General features: G+C 38.2%; 1 protein-coding gene across 15 annotated transcripts in view; it reads left to right on the forward strand.

Annotated features, from left to right (window-relative positions):
• USP32 (ubiquitin specific peptidase 32) overlaps positions 1-18,854 on the forward strand; it is a 147,251-nt gene that overhangs the window by 14,492 nt on the left and 113,905 nt on the right. The gene's annotated exons all lie outside the window — the stretch shown is intronic.

Genomic DNA, 18,854 nt, shown 5'->3' on the forward strand with positions numbered 1-18,854 from the left:
TAGGAACCTAGGCTGAAGTTTATTTTCTTTCTGATGGCCATTCTTCAAGCATGATTTGGCCCTGTCCATAATAGCCAGACTATTCCGGTTAGATCCCTATTTGGCTGTAGCAAAATAAGCTCAGTCCTTTGCCGGAAGGCTACTGTAGACCGTTCCTAAAATAAATATCTTCAGAAGATGTAGATTAATTTTAACTCTGAAGTTTATTCTACACGAGACAGGAGGGAAGTGGTCAGAGTTGAAATTTTTAAGGCATGATACCATTTTTCAGTGTAGCTGGTTAAGAATCCTTCTGAATACAGGTAGGTTTTCCCCGACTCTAAAATGGAACCTATACTTAACGTGTGGGACAGCTTGTGTTGTAACTGGGTCCCCCCAATATGGTTACATTTAACGTATAGGCAGGACATTAAACTTACAGTGGGATAATGTCCAGAGTATTTCTAGTCTCTGAATTTCCTAGTAGTGAATTCTTTATCTGTGACCAGTATTTAATTCTGAGCTTAGCTTTTACTGGTTTGGATGTAGTTCTTATTTACATGTATATTCTCTTCCTTCAGGGTAATCCACATACTTCCTGGGTAAACACTGTTTAATGTAAAATTAATTTTAATAAATGCTAGCCATCTGACTATATTTCCTGGAGGTAATAAAATAGAAGCCATTTTCAGCTGCTCTTCTGAATCATGGCTGAACCTACTGTGTTGTTCGTTTCTGATAATACCTAATCGCAATAGATACACACTGCAAGCACTGTAGACAAAGTGGCAGATCAGAAGAGCAGGGATTTGTATTTAATCTAAGTTGGATGAAACATCCTCACGATAGAAAGAGTAGAAAGAAGTTTTCAAATTTTTCTTCCAGAGGATGTTAAAAGAATTACATAGAGTATGAAACGTATGCCATAGAGGCAAAAGGCAGTGTGGCTGGAAGGAAAAAGTATGGGAGAGCAGGATATAGAAACTGATGATAGGAAAAAATGAAAAGATGTGGTGGTTCATCTTGGATAAGCATCCTAAAATGTGGCTGTTGTCTTCATTCTTGTCTCGCATCTTGATTTGGAGTTCCTTTTCTTACAGTCCCGACCTTGTTGTGTGGAGGTTCTCTCTGTTTTCTGGTGGCACCAGTAGTTCGTGGAGGAGCTTTCTGTTCAGCTTACCAATAACAATGTCTGAAGGAGATGGTTCCTTGTCATAAGACAGGAAGCCAAAAAGTCTTTGGTCAAGAGAATTGGGAGTATATCTCATAACCTATAAGGGCTAGACATGGCTAAGGCAAGGCACTGGAAAGCAGTTAGCACTTTTCAGTCTTAGAAGATCCCAAGAGCTCACACTTTAAAATTGCAGCACTACGTATGGGAAAAGCAATTACAGATCTTTAGAGGTTTCTAAAATTTTAGTTTTTCCCGCTCCCTTTGAGGCTTGTAAAGTTGGTCTCCTAGGGGTATAAACTTAGGCTTTAATTCCTAAGGATATAAAATAGGGCCAATATATATATATTTTTTAAATTCTCAGACTGAGAGGATTATATGCACTATTGAGGCTATGATGTACTCATTCTAGTCCATACTAGTATTATGATGGAGACTTCTGCAGAGCACATAGTGATCAGCTTTGCTTGAAGCAGTGTAACCCAAATGGCAGTGTGATTGCTTGTACCCTGTTGGGGGTCCTTTTACAGGTGAACAAACAGCCTAATAATACTTAACATTCCTTTTGAGGATCCTAGCTGTGAGGAGTAAAGTGTGTTGAAGATTAAATGCCACATAAAGTACTCATGTTATAGAAAATCAGGAAATCCTATTGTAATAAACAAATCTTCTTCTCCTATCTCCACATGTGATACTAAACCCTTGATGTGCACTATGGTTGGGGCTAATGGAACCAAGAAAATGCTTTCACTGACAACTGGGGTGTGTCACTATTGTCAAGAAAAAGATTTATTAAAAGAAAATACTGTACCGATGTATACTAATAACAGTATCAAAACTATACTATTCTTTCCTAAATTCCTTTTAACTACTGTTTGTGGTAACTATGTGATAACAATATCTGAGTTAGTTCAAATTGAGATGCACCATGCAATTTGAATGATGTCATTGTTGGTAGACTGGTCATGAGAATTCTTAAATGTGGATGTAGCTCAGTTTTTTCACAATATATTACAGAGTTTATAATCCATTGATCCAGTTGTTTCAATTGCCTTTTGCAGATTGGGAATATTCCCCAAAATATTTTACAATAACTTGTATATTTTGCTTCTTTGAAACCTCTCAGAAATTGGTTTGGTTCCTGACAACTTCATAGCAGCCGTGGAGTCACAATGCAGAGTAATGAAAAAAGTAATAAAATTTCCATGTATAAATAGGACAAAAATTCCAGGGGGAAATACTGAGCAAGTGATTACAGGGAAGATTATTCTTTAGTTAGAGATTAATTGTATGTTCTATAAATTTGATATTGAACCTGTAAAACTATCACTTAAAAAAAATCAGAACGTTAAGAGAACTAGTAAAACCAGAGCTCAAACTGAGGGACATCTTGGAGCAGGAGAATTTTACTTTCTTTGTTAAAGGTGAGCATTTAGCTCAGCATAATAGGGACAGAGAAGCCCCTGGCGTTAAAATCCAGTATTTGCATGTTTTTATCAAACCACCAATGGCATGCAATGCACAGTCACATACTGTTGGTACTTGGTAGTCTTTATTTTTGGTACTTGGGGGTAAATTTTTCCAAGGCAATGCACAGGCAATTAGTGCTCTTTACCCAGTAATGTCGATGGGAACTGAACGGATCTGTCCTTGTATGGTGTCTTGTGAATTTGTGTGTGACCATAATTTAGGAAAAAGTACAGCCATGTTAAAAGTACTGTAAGGTGCTTTAATCTTATATTCTAGGAGTGTTTCTCCCCCGAACATATACTAAATTCTCATCTCCTCTGTTTTTTTCCCATTTGTTTCAGTACTGTACGTATGTTAGACTCTACTTTGAGTTTAGTGTTTTTAAATGATCTAATGTAAAAACAAGGATTGACTTCCTTTCATGTAGCCAGATAAAGTTGTGTTTGGAGTATCATCAGAGATCTTGGGTATGTAAAGATCTATCAGGCCTTTTGTGCTATTACTTCTGCCAATATTAATGAAGTATAGTTCTGTATTAATGAACGCTGGCTCTAATCCCACCTATGATCTGTAACTGATTATATGATGTAATGTGATTACAGCATTAAACTTTTTTTTTCCTGAGGATTTTTTTGAGGGGTTGTGGGAGAAAAAACATATTTTTGGTTGGCTTGTTTGCGTTGTTTTTGTTTACTAATAGGATTAGAATTAATATTTTTAGTCACTTCTATGGTGCTCACCACCATAGGGTCTGTGCATAGACATAGTATGCACTGGTGTTTCTATGTACTACAGTAAAAGAACCCATTAATCTTGACTATCCATTGATCTAACCTCTACACAAAATTTCTCTGAACCTGATCTTTCTCTGCTGTGATGCTTGTTGTCCAAGCATGACTTTTTTGCATTTTTAATAGCAGCACTTGGTCTTACTTAAATCTGATGCTCTTTGTCCATTGGAGATGCCTTATTTCTGCAAAATCTAACCTTCTTTGCAAGGGTGTTGGAGAGCAGCCAAATGCTGAAAAATGGGAAGTACAAGCTGTTGTATTGATATTTCTCACTTAGGTGTAAAATGATTATTGGCATCAACCAGAGAACCATGGTATATGAAAATTTTTGTTTGACCTCAGCATTCTCAGCAGACATCACTTCTCCTGACATTGCTTCATAGATTGTTTTTGTTTTTCTTGTTTGTTAGTATACGGATAATATTTTTATAGCAAATTAAGGTCTCTGTATGTCTGCTGCTATAGTTCAGTTTTTGGCAAAAACTGCTGAAATAGTACCGCTTGGGATATCTGCCAGGCTTTGATTGACTAGAGTTTGAATATTCGTGTGGGTTTGAAACGTTATGTATAATTTAGTGTCTCTCTCAGTGGATCAGCAACACATTCCTCTCTGCTTCCAGAGTCTATAAGCAGGATGATAGAAGGTGTAAGGTAGATTTCTAAGAGAAGAGCTGGAATCATCCAACTTATCTAGGAAACCAGTTGTCTTCTACCAACACCCTCCTTTTCCCAAGCCAAATAGTATATAGAAGCCAATTAACATTTATTTTTTCAAATCAGTGAAAGACTCTGGGATAAAATTACTAAGCATGTTATTGTTTCCCATTGAAGAGGAAAATGGAGCCTCTGTTCATTGATATTTTCCAATAATCAATATACAAATACCATACTTTGCCACAAATGCTCAAATTAAGTGACTTGGTGCCATCACACATAGTCTGGAACATATTAAATTCAGGATACCAAATTACTAGGATCAGTTTTTGGGAGAAAATTGAGAGTTTAATTTTTCACTGATGTTACTGCATTTAGGTTTCTTTAGTTGTTTGACATTCATGGTTAGCAGTAAGAAAGGTGGACCTTGATCCTTTAAAAAGGACACTGCTGTGCATCTGAGGTGCAAAATGTTGGGATTAATTTCAATTGTCATGACCTTTAAATTGATTTAGGGCTGGTCCATGCTACAAAATTACGTCTGCTTACTTCATTGTTCAGGGCCGTGCAGAATGTTAGGCCCTGTGCGATGTAGTTAAACTGAGCTAAGGGCTGGTGTAAAGACCACTCGGTTACTGGAAGAATTCTTCCATTGACCTGTTTACTGCCTCTCAGAGAGGTGGATTTACTGCACTATTGGAAGAACCCCTTCCATTGCTGTAGTAAGTGTCACACTACAGCGGTGCCGCTGTAGCACTTCTAGTATAGACATGCCTTTAGATTTAAGTAGTGTCCTATAGCGTTTCACTCAACTAGCAGGGTTGTGCTAGTGTGTGAGAACCTAGTAGTCAGCTGTATCAAGTCTCTTTCCTTTGAGGCACAGTGAAATGTAAAAAGCAAACAACAGAAGTGGTAAAATTAAGGTTTTAAAAATATTTGTTACAATCGATTTACACTCAATAATTGTCTTAAAAAAATCTAGTAGGGAATATATATTTTTTTTAAATACAGAGTAAATTTGCTGTCATAGGCATGTGCAACCCACTTAGGTGGGCTTGCATGGATGTACCTGAGCCAAAGTGGGTCCATGCTTTTTAATCTGACATTCATTAGAATTTCCACTAGTTAAAAAAGAAAGGTGCATCCTGAACTGCAGTCGGTTCATCTTAAAGTGTTTCAAAGTAAGGCAAGAAATGGGGAGGGGTAAAAATACAGGGTCCTGGAAGAAAAAGAGAAGAGTTTCTAAAATGTTAAGACAACTTTGTATACTTTTTCAAAACCTGCTTAGCTCTGTTTGGTAGTAAGAATGGCTGACTTCTGATTTAGTGAGACTTTTATTTTGATTTCTAAAGAAAATACTGTTCGCATCTAGAGATAATTTAAATAGTTTTGATACTGCACAGTGTGCAATTGAAGATTGTGGTATCTGTTGCTTGAAGATGAAATCCTATAAGTTGTTGTTTGTTTTCCATATGGTATTTATGCTCCAATCCTGCAAATGTTTGCACATGGTTAACTTGAAGCGTCGGACTAGTCCGATTGACTTTAAGTACATGAGTAGTTGCATTAAAATTACACACAGGTTCATGTTCACAGGAATGGGGCCTTAGGCTGTGAACTCCTCAGGGCAGGGATCTTGTCTTTATACATGTCTGTTAAATAAGCTTGAGTAGGATGAGAAGAAAAACAATAAAATTTTAAATTTCATTCTGCAACTTAATTTTTTTCCCTGTGACATTAGATATTATATCTAGCATCTTGTTACCTGACATTAGGCTCTTGACTAGAAGTAGCTTGATTTTATTCTTAAATTTTGGAGGTGTTTAGTACCTGTAACTCCCATTGCTAGAAGCGGGATTTGTGGATGACCATGCCCTCTAAAAATCACGCTACATCTAGCAACCTCCAGTTGAATTCTTGACCTACACCTACTAGTGATTGATGGCCTTTCCCTTTTAAAAAAGCAAACAAAACCTAGACTCCATAGTAAGAAATCTGGGGGATCACTTAGGATTTTCTCATTTATTTTACAATATAATTATTCTTGGAAATATTTAAAAATTATAGAGCTAGGTATTTACAAACTTAAAAACTTTTAGAATCATAAGTCTGTACGAGTTGCTTTAGATTTAAATTATGCTGTTGAACTAAATATACTCTCCAACGTTTGGATTGACTGAAGCTATGTTATAACTACTCTATTTTACAGTACAATTTTTAGCTGAGATTGTGCAGTTTCACTTAATTTTAATTTAACTCCAAAGGACTGGAGATAAGGCGTTCCCTGCAGAGAGCTGGAAAAGGGATGCAGTGCTAATCTTTCGTTAAACAGTCTTCTAAATTATAGCAAACCTGCCAGCAAGAAAACAGTTTTAGGATGGCTTTCCTTAGTAGAGTTGTGTGTGACTTAGTCTTTTATAGTAAGAACATTTTATTTCAGTGTAATTTAGGAGTAATCTTTCTTTTTTATAAGATATTACTTTGGATTCAGCTATGTGTGAGAGAGCTATAATTTTACATCAGGTACAATATCAGAATATAAATAATCCTGTACTTACTTAAATTACAACTCTAAAGAACTGGATTCGTAGCTCCAAATTAGCACTAATAGGAGTTCCATTGCAAAACACTGAAATTTCATCCCACTTCATTGGACAAGTGATAATATATTGCTATGTTGGCTAACATGAGTTTTGTCTTAGAAGGTGTATGACGCTAGATTTTTTTTTTGTGCTGTATGGTTTTTCTACTGTCAGATTATGAACACATTAACAATATTATTGAAAAAATATTATCTGTAAACAGCAGGCTGTGTGTATGTGTGTGTAAAATAGCTCATAGACTTGTTATCTACTGAGAGAAAATATTTTTGGTATTTTTTGAAAGCTAATTTGCTGTACTTAAGAATGTACGTTTCAGAAAGCAAACAGTTCAACTCAAGTTCATTATATAAACATTCATGAATCTCAGTCAGTATTAATCTGAAGCAGGTCACTCACTGCCTTTGTGTTTCTACCCTGAGGAGATGTGTGAGCAAGTTACTATGGTCTAGTAATATTGCATTACTTGACAGATGCCTGTATTATTGTATACATTTCTTTTATGGCTGTAAGTTTCATGAACTCCCCAGTAAAATGGATCTCTCTGAACAAGTGGCGACTCTCTGTAGCAGACAGTAAAGATACTGTCCCATTTATCATACGCTCATCACATTAATTTCTCTACAAATATGGGTACAATCCCGCTTAGTTAAAACCAAACTCATTTCTGCTTTTCATTCCACTTCCCTTTCTCATAACAAATAACTGGCACATCTCAGTACTATGGGGAAACTCTACATGGAGGCCTGAGACTTAAATAACAAGGGATTGTGTGTGTCAAAATTCATTAAAGGTGAAGACAAGTTTGTAATAACCTAAAATTAGAATAAATTATAATAACTTAAACAGGTTTTGAATCAATATTGAGGTCTATATCCTACCCCTTCTAAGGGTCTGACTTTAAGTCTGGGTTGCCATCATGTGTAGGTTGTACAGGCTATTGAGATGAATTGTTCTGCTCTCAGTTTCTGGCTTCCATCTGGCAGACAATGCAGTGCTGTCGAATAACACAGCATTACATAATGAATGTGTCCCTGCAAAAATATAGTTATAGTTACCACTGATGCCAACCTTGGAAAAGGCCATAACTTTTTCGAATGGAGCACTCTTAGAGTAAAACGCCTGAGGCGGTGAAGCTAAGGAAGGAGAGAAGCCTGAGGTATAGAATGTCCTCACTTTATGTAAGGATAACATGAACCCCTAGCTGACCAGTATACCAGCACCTCACATAAGGGCTTGCAGTCAGCTATTCCTTAGGAACAGGTTTTTAAATTTAAATCACAAGGTCATGGAATCTCAGACTGAGATCTGTGCTGAGAACTTTCGTATTGTATTAGTCATTTAAATGTTCAGTGCCTGGAATTGTGATACAACGTTATCTACTTGTTAAAGCAGCCGCCTTGTGAAGCTGCAGTTCAAATTCACATAATAAGGAGTAATTGGAAGTTTCACATTTAAATAAATCTGCTACGACTTACTCCAGTTTTGAGAAGTGCAAAAATATTAGTCTGAATATGCACAACAAAAGTATCCAAGGGTCAAAAGCTCTCTAATTTGTTAGTAAAATTTATATTAAATTGTTGTTTTGTCTAAGTCATGTTGCAGTTATTTATCACCACCGCATTTACATTTAATTCTACTATGTAGGAAAACCAGACACATGTTAAAGTGAGTATAAGGCAAGACGTAACTAATTTGTGTGCTATCAGAGATGATCATTTTATCACATGCTAAAATAGGTAATAGTTTAGTGAGAAGGAAAATGCTTATTGAGAGGTAGAGGCAGCAGAATTGTCTTAGTAAACAAGATCAGAATCTAGGGCAGGTGTTAGGGTTGCATTTGTTTGAAGTGGGTATTAAGCATATAGCTTTTTAAAGCATGGTTTATTAGTGAAACTGGTTTCACTTTATTGCTTTTGTACATAGCTTTTGTGCCTCATAGGACATCCAGTTTTGGAACTGGATGGTTCAGGCTTAATGGTATCTAGAGCCTTTCATCTTTAGGTCACTGATTGAAATCTGGCCCAAATAAATAGTGAATAAAGGTTTATCAACATTTGTTGATTGTTCAATGACTTCATGAAATGTATGTTGAAAAGAATAAAAAGTGTAAACGTATTTGAAATTAAGTACACTAAAAATTAAATAGACTCTGTAGACACTTACCCTACAGGACATAAAAAATAGAAGTTAGATGAAACTCTGGGGGCAGCAACCTTAAGTACCTCTCTTCAGTGATTAAAATATTGACACATGCACCCAGGGTTTAGGCATAACTGGTTGAGAAAAGGAGATGGTAGCATCATCCATCACTTTGTGTTTACTTGTTTGTGCTGGTTTAATTCAAACGTCTAACCGTGGTTTGGCGTAAGCTATTTTTTCCATGTTTAATGATAGAAACACTGTGTATTCCTGGAGTGAAAAAGGCACTTAAAATGCAGCAATACACAATGTTCCTGGAAGACCAAAATAAAATAGGTTTCAAGATGTATTGGGTACAGCAGAAATTATAATGATTTCAGGAGCTTAAATAACCAGTTGTGAAGAAATTAATTTTAACCGCTTGGGCTGAACTAGTATAGGCTTTCTAATGTTGTCAGAGCTCTTTCCTCCTAAAGTACTAGTACCTTAAGCAGCCAGAGAAGGTGGATGGGCTCGGAGTTTCTTTCCATTTCGGCGGTGGAAGGAGATGGGGGGCGGGGAGAGAGGTAGTGTAAGTAATACCCTTTTGTTCTTTAAAAAGCGAGACCGTGGTTTGGCCTGTCATTTTATGTGGGGCTCCAGGAAGCCACTAGTGGTGGCTTTACCTGTAAAATACATAAGCATTATTTTGCCTTCCCTAGTATAAAAAAGTGTTAAGGGGACCTTGGGAGTCTTCTTCCTGGAAACATTTTTTTAAACTAAACAGGTATGTATATATTTTAGACTGTAAGCAGGTGGAAAGCTCTTGGTCCTTTCCTCTTAAAGATTCAGTAAAGGCAGAAACAGTTATAAAATACTTCATATATAGACAGCTTTCTGTTGAGACACCAAAATAAATGTTTTGGGAAGAAGGAAGTTGTCCAATTATTTTCTTGGACTTCTTGTATTAAATGAGAAGCTATATAAATGGGTTCATAATTGTTGTGGTATGTGGCAGAGCAGTAGTACAAAACGCAGTATCTCATTTAGCATTCATATGACTTTTGAAAATGACAAGATCATGACTCTGGGTAACTTGAACCTTCCTGGTATTAAGCCCTTTCGACATGCGCTGAGATGTAGACAGATGATGGATGTAGTAAATGATTGCTTTCTGAACCGCATCAACAGTCTCCTGAGGAATATTACACATCTAGCACTGGCGGTAGCCAGTAAGTTGGGCAGAATAACCAAATTAAACACTTGATATATTAGCGTTGAGTGAGCACAATATATTTTATGTAGTAATGAAAGCAAAACCAGTTATTAGCGAAGAAAAATTCATTACTTCAGTTAGCCCAACTTGACAGAATAAGTAGATCAGATATAAATATAGGAGGGCACCGATACTTAAATGTGATTGAGTAGATTAGAACAAGAAGGGTTTATGCCCAAGACAGTATTTGTAAAGTAATAAAAATAAACATATAGCCCCAACATGATGATTCCTAGGTGCGTGGAGCTGAATTTTTCCTAATGTCTAATGAACATCTTTGGAACTGACAGAGCAAAAGGGATTGGAAAGTGCATCTTTAAGCAAGAGCCTAAGAGAAGAACTTGGATAGTCAGCTCTTCAGGGCAGTGGCTGTTTCTTTTGTGCTAGGCACTGTACAATGGGACCCTCCTCTCTAAGAACTATTGTAATACAAATAATATAATAAAAATCACCCTCCTCCTTACCAGGGGTTAAACACTAGTAGAAGAAAGCAAGGGGAAGCCATAGAGAAAATGTGAAGGGAGCAGATTAAGTGCACTGTTCTCAGACTTCTCAGGCCTGCCTCCAAAATATTAAGACTTTCAGTAGGTATGCAACCGTGCATGATGTTAAGTAGAATAGAGGAGGAATAGGCATGTTACAAGGAAACAGTTCTTAACTGTTGTCCAGATGCCCTTAAAGTAGAGGTGACCTTTTCCAAATCTGTTAAATTTGTTTGTTTTTTTCCCCTCTTTTCCCAATAGTAGAGAAATACACTGGTGCATGGCGGTGTATCTGCCAAGCAGCAAAGATGCTGAGGGGGAAAAAAAATCCGAACTTCCCATTAAAAATTAAAATTAAAAAAAAAAAAAAAGCCTGGTAGTGTTTTATGGACCCTTGTGACAAGGAGTTTCTATTTCCAGATGACCCAGCTACTTGATAGAGTGACTAGAGACTTCCACAAGCTCTCTCCCAGTGGCATAGAACGGCTACATGAGATCTTACAGCAGAGCAGCTGGAGCAGTACAGCTGTGCCGCTGTGAAGTCTGTAGTATAGACATAGCCTCAGTGTCCTTCATGGCATTAGGTGTAAGTGTGCTGCAGGTAGGACAGCCTTTTGGATGAGATCTAAAACAGAGGTCCTGAGCACTAGGGTGTGTCTGCACTGGAGTTGTGAGCAAGCTTCCCAGCTTAGGTAGACAGACCCGCTGCTAGCGCCTCTCAAGCTAGCGGGCAAAAAACAGCTGTGCGGATGCTGTGGCATGGGCGGTAACTCTTGCTGACCACCCAAGTTTGAACCCAAGGGGTGGTGGAAGGAGGGAGAAGGCCAAATCTTCCTCTGCAGCCCCTTAAAGGTGCTATAAGTTTGAACCCAAGGGGTCACTTGGGTGGCTAGCCTAAGCCCCTGCATGTGCCACAGCGTCCACGCTGCTGTTTCTAATGCGGTAGCTCAGAGGGAGCCAGCTGCGAGTCTGTCTTCCTGACCGGGGGGCACGTTCCCAGCTGCAGTATCCGCTGCTTACAAGTAGAGGCTTTTTCTTCTTGGTTTCCTAGTCCAATTCAAACTTGCACAATTGTATTCAGCTTCCTCAATTGCTCCACAGTTTATTTAGTTCACTGTTCTTCACTACACAAGTTTAGCACAGGAAATATTATGTGGTGTTAGATATTAGAGGTGATATTAAACACAGAGAAGGCTGCAGTTCAGTGGTGTGTGTAGTGATTGCTATATATACATTATTTCTAGAGTGCTCTGTGATGAAAGCTGTGAAAACTGAAGGTGTGATGGGGCAAACTCGAGTGGCACTGAAACCCCAGGCACCCGGTCACAGTGCCACTAATTCAGATTTGTAGAGGTTTGGTGTAAGGGAATAGGTGTCAGGCTAGTGGAGCGGGAGGATACCTAAGGTGGGAACAGGAGGATCAGGCGGTGGTGGAAGGAGGGAGAAGGCCAAATCTTCCTCTGCAGCCCCTTAAAGGTGCTATATAAATGATGGCTGTAGTTAAGGTTGCCAGGTTATGAATTGTTTTAATTATTAAAAAAGGTAAATCTTATAAAGGAGCAGTCAATAAATTTATGACTAGGAAAGTACTTGGATGAGTAAAAAGTAGCTTTATATTCTAGCATATTATATGCAGCCAATTCACATTTATCAGGTAAATGAAATTTTCTGTTACAACAGTAATTGAAGATTTAAATTGGGCGTGATATGCTGCATTTTTTCACTTAACTGAGCAGGAAAATCTTAAATATAATTCATTGGGATTGTGCTTGTGCTTCTGTTCTGTAGTGCTTTTACAGTAACTAGAAGCACCAGTATTAACATTTGGAAACTGACTGGAATTGCATGATCCTATTCTCTTCCTAAGTGGCTGGGGTTGTCATTACAGCTGGAGACATGTGCTTTGTAGGCATGCAACTGCAGTCCCATGTAGGAGTGTTTGTAGTTTCTGATGGCATATGTAGAGAAAAGGACACAGATTGGGAAGACAGAAAATGAGGGGATTCAGAAGCGAAAGGCTGAGATCCAGTTAAAAAAAAAAAATAGGAGTGAGAAGTTGCAAGATAAAGCTGTTAGCCTAAAGTTCTCATTTTGCACCTTTTGTACTAATATTGGGATTATGGGAAGGAGAAGGAAGAAAGGAAATTAAACCTTTGGAAATGTACCAGATTGCTTTTTATTGAATCAGAAGGCTATGTAATACTTCTCTGAATCAGTGCATGCTCCTGTCAGTGTTAATGGATTGGAATATGGCCCGAAGCTTCTAGTCTTTCAGGCTAGACTATAGACCACCACTGATAAGGTTCTAATGTTTGTATCTACCAGGCTGGTGGACTGGGAGTTCTTTTCGTTGCTGTGCTTCTGCTCAGTAGACAGAAAAAAAGGGTATACTCCCGTTGGTGTGGTTGAGAAGGACCCAATATAAGTAATCCATATTTACACCTCAGGAAGTTTTTATGAAGCTGATGTTTATTTAAATACAAATCATTGGCAATGTCTCTTCATACAATGCTAAGGTTTGTATTCTAATTCAGCGATGCAGTAATTTAATAAAAAAAATTGAAAAGCTTTTAGTAGAACTAAGAACTTAGGTATGTTTTGCTGTCAATTCATTCTCTTGACTCTCTGCATTTTACCTCTTTTAGGAAACTGAACCTGAAGTGGTGTTTAACTTAGTTTAGTGCATTAAATTAAAGCATTGGGAGTGACAGGGATTGTATTAAGTAACCATGCATCAAGTTGGTGTGTTTAATACCTTAATTGGGTCCTTGAAAGTCAGTGGGGTGTACATATTACATCTTCTTACCTATGTAAACCCTGAAGCATCTGGCAATGCAAGGCTTAGGTTATGTTGTTTAAACATCTTTCTTTGCCTTTCTCCATTTATAATCACAACAAAGATTGGATTAATTTTATACAGAGATTAAAAGAAATTGTCTTGGAACCAAACTGTGTGGAAAAATACCATGCTGGGAGAAAGTTTCGCTTTTTGTGTTGGAAGACACTTATCCCTCTTGAAAGGTCTCCTAATAATACTTTTATTTTACTGTAAAGTAGAACACTTTTGCATAAAAAACATACTGGGTCAGACCATGGTTCATCTTGCCCAGCATCCTGTCTTCTACAGTGGCCTATACCAGAGCTTTGGGGGAGTGTACAGAACAGGGCAGTTATGGTAATCCACCCCTTTCTTCCACTCTTGGTTTCTGGTAGTTGGAGACTTAGGGTCTCCCTGAGTATGGGGTTGTGTCCCTGTTCTATCTTGGCAGTAGTCACTGATGGACCTATCCTTCATGAATTTATTCAGTCCTTTTTTGAACCCAGCTATACTTTTGGCGATTACAATGTCCATGGCAATGAGTTCCATAAGTTAGTTGTGGATTGTGTGAAAAAAGTACATCTTGTTTGTACAAGATCTGTTTCTTGGATGATAAACAGTTAATTTAGAACCCTTCATTGTATATGAATTGTTGGAATTATTTTTTCCAATGTGCATTACTTTGCATTATCAATGTTAAAGTTCATTTGCAATTTTGTTGCCCAGTCATCCAGTGTGAGAAGTAGATAAATTTATGGAGGATAGGTCCACCAATGGCTATTAACTAGGATGGGCAGGGATGGTGTCCCTAAACTCTGTTTGCCAGAAGCTGGAAATGGGCGACAGGATGGATCACTTGGTGATTACCTGCTCTTTTCATTCCCTCTGGGGCACCTGGTATTGGTCACTGTCGGAAGACAGGATACTGGGCTAGATGGACCTTTGGTCTGACCCAGTATGGCCACTCTTATGTTCTAATGTTCTGTAACTCCTTGCAGTCTGCTTTGGTCTTAACTATCTTGAATAATTTTGTTTCATCTGCAAACTATGCCAATTTTCTGTTCACCCCCTTTTCCAGATCATTAATGAATATTGTGAAAACTTGCCGTTATCCCCCTCTTTCAGCTAGTAACTGATCTATGCAAGCACCTTCCCTCTATCCCATGACTACTTAGTTTGCTTAAGAGTCTTTGGTAGGGCACTTGTTAAATCCTTCTGAAAATTCAAGTATGCTATATTAACTGGATGACCCTTGTCCATATATGAACAGCCATACTGGGTCAGAACAATGGTCCATCTAGCCCAGTGTCCTGTCTTTTGACAGTGGCCAATGCCAGGTGCCCCAGAGGGAATGAACAGAACAGGTAATCATCAAGTGATCCATCCCCTGTCACCCATTCCCAGCTTCTGGCAAACAGAGGCTAGGGACACCATCCCTGCCCATCCTGGCTAATAGCCATTGATGAACCTATCCTCCATGAACTTACCTAGCTCTTTTTTGAACCCTGTTAGTCTTGGCCTTCACAACATCCTCCGGCACAGAGTTCCACAGGTTGACTGTGCATTGTGTGAAGAAATACTTCCCTTTGTTTGTTTTAAACCTTCTGTTTATTAATTTCTTTTGGTGACCCCTAGTTCTTGTGTCATGAGGAGGAGTAAATAACACTTCCTTATTTACTTTCTCCACACCAGTCATGTTTTTATAGACCTCTATCATATCCCCCCTTAGTCATTTCTTTTCCAAGCTGAAAAGTCCCAGTCTTATTAATTTCTCTTCATATGGAAGCTGTTCCATACCCCTAATCATTTTTATTTCCCTGTTCTGTACTTTTTCCAATTCCAATATATCTTTTTTGAGAAGGGCAACAAGATCTCCACACAGTATGCAAGGTGTGGGTGTACCATGGATTTATATCGAGGCAGTATATTTTCTGTCTTATTATCTATCCCTTTCCTAATGATTCCCAATATTCTGTTCGCTTTTTTGAATGCTGCTGCTCATTCAGTGGATGTTTTCAGAGAACTATCCACAGTGATTCCATGGTCTCTTTCTTGAGTGGTAACAGCTAATTTAGACCTCATCATTTTATATGTAGAGTTGGGATTATGTTTTCCAATGTGTATTACTTTTCATTTATCAGCATTGAATTTCATCTGCCATTTTGCCAGATCACCCCAGTTTTGCGATGCTTGTTGATTCCTTCAGAGAATTCTTATAGGTTGGTGAGGCATAATTTCCCTTTACAGAATCCATGTTCATCCCCAACAAATAGTGTTTATCCATGTCTCTGATCATGGTGGTATTTACTATAGTTTCTACATTTTGCCCAGTGCCGAAGTCAGGCTCACCGGCCTGTAATTGCCAGGATCTCCTGGCATTACATTAGCTACTTTCCAGTTTGCACTTAGTAGTTCTGCAATTTCAGATTTGAGTTCTTTTGGAACCCTTGGGTGAATACCATCTGGGGCATATTTCTGTTTAGTTTATCAGTTTGTTGTAAAACCTCTTCTGTTCACACATCAGTTTGACAGTGTGTAAGATTTGTCACCCAAAAAGAAAAGCTCTCATGGCCCCCACCTCCTCTGTGGTGAGGACTGACGCAAGAATTCATTTACCTTCTCTGCAATGGCCTTGTCTTCTTGGAGTGCTCCTTTAATACCTTCTTCATCTAGCGGCCCCACTGCTTGTTTGGCCGGCTTCCTGCCTTTGATATCCTTAAAAATTAAAAAAATTACTGTTAGTTTTTGCATCTTTAGCCAGTTGCTTCGCCAATTCTTTCTTGTCTTGTTTTATTAAACATTTACATTTTACTTGCCAGAGTTTGTGCTCCTTCCTATTTTCCTCATTACAATCTGACTTATGTAGACTTCTAGCATTTATATATAAGCCCTTGTACATATTGTCAGTATTTAGTTGCTTTCATGAGTTATGTTTAAATTGGACTTTTATGTTTGGCTGTTCCTCACCACTAGCTTCTACCTGTACTTTAACAACTACTTTCCGATTCTGTACATTAGGCTATAGAGTTCACCTTTTAATAAATTCATCCCTAAGGGATGTGGTCCTCCATGCTTGTCAGCTTTCCCCCAGTCCTTAGTTTAATAAATCCTCTACAGCCTTTTTAATTTTACATGCCAACAGTCTGGTTCCATTTTGGTTAAGGTGCAGCTTATGCTTCCTCTGTGGGCCTCTCCTTCCCCAGAAGGTTCCCCAGTTCTTAATAAGCCTAAATTTGTCCTCCCCTCACCAATGTCTCTTCTATGCATTTAGACCTGGTAGTTCTGCCTGTCTTTCTGGCACTGCATGTGGAACTGGAAGCATTTCAGAGAATGCTACCATGTAGGTCCTGAACTTAAATCTCTTAGGACATCCAGTGTTCTCATCACACTTAGATTTTGTCCAAGATTTAGGTATCTTGATTTACTCCTACAAAAATACTTAGTCAGACAAGCGTCGTATGGAGCCTTGCTACATGAATTCCTTACGTGTTTGAAGGCTATGGTGAGATACAGGATCAGGTGTGCAGAATCTCTAGCCTTGTATCCTGTCCCCCACTCTTCAGGAGAGGTTGGGGGCAACCTACAGCTGTGGAAGTTATTCCTTGGGCTCTGTTTCCTGTGCCCAGATAAATGGTGAGGAGAGAATTTTCACCGAGATGATTTTCTAATGAGACCATGGTGTTTTAGCAAAGCTTTATATAGAATCCTACTTTCTCTCAAGAAATAAAAATTGGGAATGACTATATAGACAGCAACTAATACGGGAGTATGAAATTTAAATGTTACTTTATGCTCCAGATAACAGTGCCGTTGCCAGTAGACCACCTAATTATATGTCAGTTCCTGTTTTATCAGTATGATATGCAGTGGCAATAGCTCAAGCAAAATCCTTACGCCAAAACTATCTCTGTATGGCAGCATTAATGCTGTCAAAATAGCTTCTTTTCTTTCTTTATCATCTCATTTCTCATAACCTTTAAAACCCTGTTTTTAGTTTAAAAAAACATATGAAAATTTCAATAACATTGTCTTTAACCAATAATATATATGAAAATAAAAGCAAAGTGGGGATTTCTTGTGAACATAGTTATTAATGAAAGGTAGATCCTTAATTTAAATGTGAACCAATTTCAAAATTGGTTTGAAAGATTTTTGACAAAACAGTGACAATGAATCTTCAATGAGTTAAGGGACAAGTTGTAATCTTCAAGGATGCTGGCTGGAATGAAATCTGTGGTGTGCTGTATGCTTCTAACACACACAAAAAAGTCCCAAACCCCAATAACCATTCAGGCCTGTTTGTTATTTTTTTAGCTTGCTGATTTGGAGACCTTTAAGAGGGGAGATTGTTTGAGTAATCTAATGAAGATGATGAAAGATGCCCTAGTGGTAATGTTAGTTTTGCATCCAGTGCTGCATGCTTTGTGTTCTGGCTTCAGTGTGAAAAATGGCTTTATGCTGCAGTACAATGTCACTGATGCGTGATCTGGGTCATAGTCTTCTAATGGCAGAATAGGGTCACAAACCTGTCTTAGTCTGACACAGCCTTGGGATGGGAATTCCAGTTAATGTTTCATTCCTTTCCTCTTAGGATATAAATGGAGAACACATACTTGGGTGAGGAGAGATTCAGGGGGTTTTGATAATAGCTTATAATGTGCTTTCGAAAATCTGCTAGAAACGATTCCTGCATTGGCAAGGGAATGATCTTAGATACTTTAATTATCAGGTTTAGGTATGGGACAGTTTTACTTGTTCCTTGACAGAAACAGAGCACTTCATTTTCTAAATTCCCTTTTTTTTTTCTTTTTTTTTTTTTTTACTTTAAGTCAGCAGGAAAAGTCTGTTAACACACCACTTAAATGGAGGATTGAGATGGGGGTTATGCTGCTCAGATTGTCTTAAGGGAGAGAGTGGTGTTGCAATAGGCAACAGGAATCAAAACTCCATGGCTCTGTTCCCAGTTCTGTCATTAACCCATTTTAGAGAGACTAGGTGAGTGAGATACCTTTTACTGGACCAACCTCTGTTGGTATTATTTCACCTGCCTTGTCTCTCCCATATCCTGGGACCGACAGGGCTATAGCTACACTGCATATTGACCCACTTTGGGATTTAATCAAGGCACATTTTCTGTGCCTAACAACATCTTTATAAAATGGATATAGCCTGGAATCTCACAGGGTGATGAGACTTCATTTTGTCAGAGCACTTGGACTTCCATTCAAACGAGGCACTCGAGCACAAGCTTAAGTGCCTTGCTGAATTAGGACCTTGAAGAACTTCATTAGAAAGATGCTGGAGGTGTAAAATGTTAAAATCAAAGACCAGTTCTTCAGGCAAGAGGAAGCCTTTGTGCATGTAAAAGGGGGATCCATCAATCCTTTTGTCATATGTCGTAGGTAGGTGTCAATACACTTCAGGAGAGAAATCAGCTTGTAGCTGTTACTGTGGAGGAAACACTTAAACGATTTTTCAACTCCTGTCAAAAC

Source organism: Chrysemys picta, chromosome 19 (assembly GCF_011386835.1).
Source record: "Chrysemys picta bellii isolate R12L10 chromosome 19, ASM1138683v2, whole genome shotgun sequence".
Lineage (NCBI taxonomy): Eukaryota > Metazoa > Chordata > Testudines > Emydidae > Chrysemys > Chrysemys picta.